The following is an 8,364-nucleotide window of genomic DNA, read 5'->3' as shown; positions in this document are numbered from 1 at the left end:
GATACCAAGCTAGCCATGTCTCGTTCCTTGTCCTCACTGATGTCATTGAAGGTCTCTTCCTCCACCCAGCCACGTACAACACCAAGGGTCCCCGAAAGGTGACAACAAGCCCCCTGGGACGCCTGCTGTGTTTGGTCTTCCACCTCCTCAAAGCCACCTTCCTCCTCTGACTCCTCTTCTTCAGACTCCTCTCTCTGCGTTGCCTCTCTCTGCGTTATTATAAGGTGTGTTAAGTAGTACTATTCCTATCAGTTTAATCCCTGTTACGTCCCCTATCAGGGGAACTGTATATAAGGCATCGATTTTAGGAAGCGGGAAATGGAAAAAGATGCTTGGTCGGTCCTCCTACTTCAAATTTGGGGCACTGCGTGTGCAATCTAATGTGCCACCAGATAGGAGTGGTGTGTTAAGTAGTACTATTCCTATCAGTTTAATCCCTGTTACGTCCCCTATCAGGGGACGTGTATATAAGGCATTGATTTTAGGAAGCGGGAGATGGAAAAACATGCTTGGTCGGTCCTCCTACTTCAAATTTGGGGCACTGCGCGTGCAATCTAATGTGCCACCAGATAGGAATAGTGCTACTTAACACACCACTCCTATCTGGTGGCACATTAGATTGCACGCGCAGTGCCCCAAATTTGAAGTAGGAGGACCGACCAAGCATGTTTTTCCATCTCCCGCTTCCTAAAATCAATGCCTTATATACACGTCCCCTGATAGGGGACGTAACAGGGATTAAACTGATAGGAATAGTGCTACTTAACACACCACTCCTATCAGTTTAATCCCCGTTATGTCCCCTATCAGGGGACGTGTATATAAGGCATCGATTTTAGAAAGCGGGAGATGGAAAAAGATGCTTGGTCGGTCCTCCTACTTCAAATTTGGGGCACTGCACGTGCAATCTAATGTGCCACCAGATAGGAGTGGTGTGTTAAGTAGTACTATTCCTATCAGTTTAATCCCTGTTACGTCCCCTATCAGGGGACGTGTATATAAGGCATTGATTTTAGGAAGCAGGAGATGGAAAAACATGCTTGGTCGGTCCTCCTACTTCAAATTTGGGGCACTGCGCGTGCAATCTAATGTGCCACCAGATAGGAGTGGTGTGTTAAGTAGTACTATTCCTATCAGTTTAATCCCCGTTATGTCCCCTATCAGGGGACGTGTATATAAGGCATCGATTTTAGAAAGCGGGAGATGGAAAAAGATGCTTGGTCGGTCCTCCTACTTCAAATTTGGGGCACTGCACGTGCAATCTAATGTGCCACCAGATAGGAGTGGTGTGTTAAGTAGTACTATTCTTATCAGTTTAATCCCTGTTACGTCCCCTATCAGGGACGTGTATATAAGGCATTGATTTTAGGAAGCGGGAGATGGAAAAACATGCTTGGTCGGTCCTCCTACTTCAAATTTGGGGCACTGCACCTGCAATATAATGTGCCACCAGATAGGAGTGGTGTGTTAAGTAGTCCCCCTCATCAGGCCTTTTTTAGTTGAATGTATCGCCCAGTGTCAGGCCCTTCGGGATCCATCCCTCATTCATCTTAATAAAGGTGAGGTAATCTAGACTTTTTTGACCTAGGCGACTTCTCTTCTCAGTGACAATACCTCCTGCTGCACTGAAGGTCCTTTCTGACAGGACACTTGAAGCGGGGCAGGCGAGAAGTTCTATCGCAAATTGGGATAGCTCAGGCCACAGGTCAAGCCTGCACACCCAGTAGTCAAGGGGTTCATCGCTTCTCAGCGTGTCGATATCTGCAGTTACGGCGAGTTAGTCTGCTACCTGTCGGTAGAGTCAATTTCTTTGGGCGGACCCCGAAGGGCTGTGGCGATGCGTAGGACGTAAAAAGCTCCGCATGTCCTCCATCAACAACACGTCTGTAAAGCGTCCTGTCCTTGCCGGCGTGGTCGTGGGAGGAGGAGGATTACTTTCACCTCTTCCCCTGTTAGATTCCCGTTGTGCTGTGACATCACCCTTATACGCTGTGTAAAGCATACTTTTTAATTGATTTTGGAACTGCTGCATCCTTTCCGACTTGCCGTAATTGGGTAACATTTCAGGCACTTTCTGCTTATACCAGGGGTCTAGTAGCATGGACACCCAGTACAGGTCGTTCTCCTTCAGCCTTTTTATACCAGGGTCCCTCAACAGGCAAGACAGCATGAAAGACCCCATTTGCACAAGGTTGGATGCCGAGCTACTTATGTCCTGTTCCTCGTCCTCAGTGATCTCTCTGAAGGTATGTTCTTCCCCCCAGCCACGTACAACACCACGGGTACCAGATAAGTGACAACAAGCACCCTGGGATGCCTGTTGTGGTTGGTCTTCCTCCTCCTCCTCAAAGCCACATTCCTCCTCTGACTCCTCTTCCTCACAATCCTCTTCCAGCGTTGCCGCAGGTCCAGCAAGCGATGCTGATAAGGCTGTTTCTGGTGGTGATGGTGACCACAACTCTTCCTCTTCGCGCTCATCTACGGCCTGATCCAGGTCTCTTTGAAGGGCACGCTCCAGGAAGAAAACAAATGGTATGATGTCGCTGATGGTGCCTTCGGTGCGACTGACTAGGTTTGTCACCTCCTCAAAAGGATGCATGAGCCTACAGGCATTGCGCATGAGCGTCCAGTAACGTGGCAAAAAAAATCCCAGCTCCGCAGAGCCTGTCCTAGCACCCGGTCATACAAATACTCGTAAATGGCTTTTTCGTGTTGGAGCAGGCGGTTGAACATTAGGAGTGTTGAATTCCAACGTGTCGGGCTGTCGCAAATCAAGCGCCTCACTGGCATGTTGTTTCGACGCTGGATATCGGAAATGTGCACCATGGCCATGTAGGAACGCCTGAAATGGCCACACACCTTCCTGGCCTCCTTAAGGACCTCCTGTAAGCCTGGGTACTTATGCACAAAGCGTTGTACGATCAGATTACACACATGTGACATGCACGGCACATGTGTCAACTTGCCCAAATGCAATGCCGCCAACAAATTTCTTCAGTTGTCACAAACCACTTTGCCGATCTCCAGTTGGTGCGGAGTCAGCCACTATTCCACCTGTGTGTTCAGGGCGGACAGGAGTGCTGGTCCGGTGTGACTCTCTGCTTTCAGGCAAGTCAATCCCAAGACGGCGTGACACTGCCGTATCCGGGATGTGGAACAGTACCTTGGGAGCTGGGGGGGTGCCGTTGATGTGGAGCAAGACGCAGCAGCAGAAGAGGACTCAGCCGAGGAGGTTGGAGTAGGAGGAGTAGAGGAGGTGGCAGCAGGCCTGCCTGCAAGTCGTGGCGGTGTCACCAACTCCTCTGCAGAGCCACGCATTCCATGCTTGGCAGCCGTCAGCAGGTTTACCCAATGCGCAGTGTAGGTGATATACCTGCCCTGACCATGCTTTGCAGACCAGGTATCAGTGGTCAGATGGACCCTTGCCCCAACACTGTGTGCCAGACATGCCATTACTTCCTTTTGCACAATCAAGTACAGGTTGGGGATTGCCTTTTGTGCAAAGAAATTTCGGCCGGGTACCTTCCACTGCGGTGTCCCAATAGCTACAAATGTTTTGAACGCCTCAGACTCCACCAGCTTGTATGGTAAAAGCTGGCAGGCTAAGAGTTCAGTCAAGCCAGCTGTCAGACGCTGGGCAAGGGGGTGATTTTGTGACATTGGCTTCTTACGCTCAAACATGTCCTTGACAGATACCTGAGTGTGGGCAGATGAGCAGGAACTGCTCAAGGCGAGAGACGGAGGGGCGGATAGTTGAGAGGGGGCAGGGCATTCTGGTGGTGGCAACAGCATGCGTTGATTGGCGTGCTGTCTGGCTGACCCCGGGTGCCGATGCATGCTGTCTGACTGTGCCACTAGCTCCTTGCGACGACCTCCCCCTGCTTCCAACTCGTCTCCTCCTCCTCTCTGTCTCCCAATCTGAACTTTCCCCCTGTTCTTCTTCTCTTCTAGCGGGCACCCACGTGACATCCAGGGACGCATCGTCATCATCAACCTCTTCACTTGTATCTGACAACTCAGCAAAGGAAACAGCAGTGGGTACAACATAATCATCATCACACCGTACGTGTGTAATGCTGCCTGACTGAGACATATCCCTGTTATCTACATCCTCTGGCAATAATGGTTGCGCATCACTCATTTCTTCCAACTGATGTGTAAATAACTCCTCTGACATACCAAGTGAAACGGCTGTGGTGCTAGTGTTGGTGGTGGCGGCAGGCGGGCGAGTGGTAACTTGAGAGGTGCCCGAAGCTAAGCTGGAGGAGGATGGTGCGTCGAGGTTCTGAGTGGAAGCTGTAGAAGATTGGGTGTCCTGTGTTAGCCAGTCAACTATGTCCTCAGAACTTTTCAAGTTCAGGGTACGTGGCCTCTGAACACTGGGCATTATTCTAGGGCCAAAGGGAATCACAGAACCACGACCACGACGGCCCCTGCTGGGTTGGCCTGCCTCTGCCTGTCATTTTTTTTCCGATTAGTGGTACTATGCATGCAAGCTACTGTGACAACAGATATGAGTGGCACTGGTGTGACACTGTGCCCCCGCAGGCCCTGAAATGCACACTCGTGAAGGAAACTGACTGCTATTATATTACAGTCCAAAAAGTTTATTTTTTATTAAATGCAAGCTATTGGGACACCAGATATGAGTGAGTGTTTGCACTGGGCAGGCCCTTAAATGCACACTCGTGAAGGAAACTGACTGCTATTATATTACAGTCAAAAAAGTTTAGTTTTTTTTTAAAATGCAAGCTATTGTGACACCAGTGAGTGAGTGGTGGCACTGGGCAAGTGGGCACAGTATACGCTGGTAGCCTGACACACACGCTGGCAGACAACTAACTGCTATTCAATCTATTATAGTCAAAAAACATTTTTTATTTTTTTTAAATGTACACTACTGTTACACCAGATATGAGTTGCACTGGTGTGACACTGTGCCCTGGCAGGCCCTGAAACGCACACTCGTGAAGGAAACTGACTGCTATTATATTACATTCCAAAAAGGTTTTTTTTTGTTAAATGCAAGCTATTGTGACACCAGATATGAGTGGTGGCACTGGGCAAGTGAGCACAGTATACGCTGCAAGCCTGGCACAGACGCTGGCAGACAACTAACTGCTATTCAATCTATTACAGTCAAAACTGTATTTTTTTAAAAAAATGTACACTACTGTTACACCAGATATGAGTTGCACTGGCGTGACACTGTGCCCTGGCAGGCCCTGAAACGCACACTCGTGAAGGAAACTGACTGCTATTATATTACAGTCCAAAAAGTTTTTTTTTTTTAAATGCAAGCTATTGTGACACCAGTGAGTGAATGGTGGCAATGGTCAGGCCCTGAAACGCACACTAGTGAAGGAAACTGAATTTGTTCTGGTGAGTAGAATCATTAACTTCAGGCTTTTTGCTGTAAACACTGTCTTTTCAGAGAAAATGCAGTGTTTACAAAACAGCTTAGTGGTAACTTCACTGGCCACTCCTCAGATAGCTGTTAGAGATCCTTCCTGGGTCATGGCTGCCTAAAATGCATCCAAACATTCAGTATCTCCTCCCTCTGCATGCAGACACTGAACTTTCCTAATAGAGATTCATTGATTCAATTGATCTTTATGAGGAGATGCTGATTGGCCAGGGCTGTGTTTGAATCATGCTGGCTCTGCCCCTGATCTGCCTCATTGTCAGTCTCAGCCAATCCTATGGCGAAGCACTGTGATTGTATCAGGCTACCACTTCTGATGATGACAGCCGACTGCTTGTTTTTTTTTAGGCAAACAGCATGCAGATCTTAACCCCTTAACGCCTTACGGCATTCTATTCCGTCCCCATTTAAATGGGCTTTAAAGCCGTTGCGGCGGCATAGAACGCCGTAACGGCTTAAGCCCCCTGGAGGTAAAATTTACTTACCTCCGCTGCGATCCTCTTCGGGAGGACTGCCTAACAGCCCAGACAGCCCTCCTCTGGCAAATCAGGCCCCCGGGGTCCATGTGATCACTCTCAAAGAGCGATCACATGGCCTCCTATAGCTGGCTGTGGATCTGCCAGCAGGGGGACTATCTGAAATGTCAGACAGTGCCCCTGCTGGTGGGAAATTATTTTTTTTTTTATAGAAACATGTTTAAAATAAATGTAATATAAATATATATTATATATATATATATATATATATATATATATATATATAATGTCATATATAGTGTATTTTAATGTTAATATAAGTATATATATTAGTATTAAAATACACTTCGAATGACATTACATATATATATATTATATATATAATACATCTATATATATTTTATATTTATATATACACGTATAATTACAATAATAAAGAAAATAATAAAATAAATAAATAAAATATTTTTTAAAATAATAAAATAAATTATATATACATATGAATTTGATTCTAACTGTATTTTGTTATTAATATATATATATATATTGGTAACAAAATACACTTAGAATGACATTCTATATCTATCTATCTATCTATATATAAAATACAAATAACCGCAAATATATACAGATAAATATTTATAATTACATAAATAACTACATAAGTGTACACGTAGACTTTAAATACATATATATGTATATATTAAAATTCTATGTGTATATTTAAGTAATATTTTAACATAATTATGTGATTTAATTAATTAAAATGTGATTGACATGCCTGACAACCCAGGCAAAAAGTGCACAGAATTTGAATTGCAAGCACTACATTTAACCCTGTAACTTTCCAAGACACCATAAAACCTGTACATGGGGGGTACTCGGGAGACTTCGCTGAACACAAATATTAGTGTTTCAAAATGGTAACCTGTATTACAACAATGATATTTTTAGTAAAAGTTACGTTTTTGCATTTTTCACACACAAACGGAACTTTTACTGACAATATTTTTGTTGTAATATGTTTTACCTCACATAACATACAAAACATCACTAGACAACATTTACTATTACTTAACTTTTCTCGATTAACCCTGCGGATGAGACTAGGATAGTTGGGACCCCACCACATTTTAATGCCATTTAACTACCATTATATTATGTACTGTTCGGGGGGGGGGGGGGGGGGGGGGTGAGGGGGTAGATTTAGTTACCTAGATCTGTTCTATTTTGCACAGACATTCTTTCAGCCTCTTCCTATACCAGTTGTTCCTTAACTAGATCCCAACATGGAACCTTAGAAGACTTCCAGTTTCTTGCCACTATTAATTTTGCAGCTAGCAATATGTGTAAAACTAGTACCGAGGATTGCCCAAAGATTTGATAAATATTTAGATGTAATAAAAATATACTCGGGAGTATATCAAACTTGATATTAGTCAACATATTTATTTTAGTGGCCAGCATGTTCCAAAAAAGAATTATCGACCCACACTCTCACCAAATATGTATCAACCCTCCTTTATGGAGGTCACATCTCCAACATCTATCGGGAGCATTTGGATACATTTTTGCTAGCCTGCTTAGAGTTAGGTACCATCTGTTCATGATCTTGTACTGTACTTCAGATATATTTAAACAATGTATATTCTTGTAGACGATAGCTAGTGATCTTTTCCCTTCTTCATAACTTATATTAATATTTGTGTCTCTTTCCCATTTGCTGATAGTGGGACGGATAAGATTTTCTGGATCTCTTTCATATAAATCTAGGCAGCTTGAGACCAGTTTCTTTATAGTATTTCTATTTTTTAATACTCTTTCGAATTTGTCTTGTTTATCTGATTTATCTTTAAGTAAGTGATCATTAAGATATCCTTTTACCCTCATATATGTAAAACTATATTTACGGTCAATATAATATTCCGTCTTTGAAGAGTTGAAGTCTTTGATTTTACCATCCTTTACTATATCCTCAATTTCCATAATACTGAGGTTAATCCATTTCTGTACATTTAGATCCAACATATTGCTATTTAATTGACTTATGGGAAGGCTAGTAAATATTTTATCTTTCATTTCTGAATCCTATTAGAATTGAATCTGTACGTCGCTTTATTTTTATCCTTGTTTATCCAAAATAAGGTACTTAGTTCCTCTTTCCTTTATTTTATAATATTTGTTCCATTTTATACCAAATTTGGTTCTTTGGATTATTTAATTAAGTGATAATTGCCTGTACAATATTACATGATTTCCATGTCTGTTGTAACTGTGGAATACCTAAACCACCTTGCCTGATCTTTAAGGCCAGTCGATTTGAGCTAAAACGTGGGTGTTTCCCTGCCCAAATAAATGTATTTTTTTTTTTTTTTTTAAATCGACTTAACCAAGGTCAACCAACTTTCTGGAGGTACCATGCAGAAGAGATAAACCCACTTTGGGTAGATATATGATTTAATT

This window comes from Pelobates fuscus, chromosome 11 (genome assembly GCF_036172605.1).
Source record: "Pelobates fuscus isolate aPelFus1 chromosome 11, aPelFus1.pri, whole genome shotgun sequence".
Lineage (NCBI taxonomy): Eukaryota > Metazoa > Chordata > Amphibia > Anura > Pelobatidae > Pelobates > Pelobates fuscus.
Note: the sequence above shows the minus strand (reverse complement) of the source record.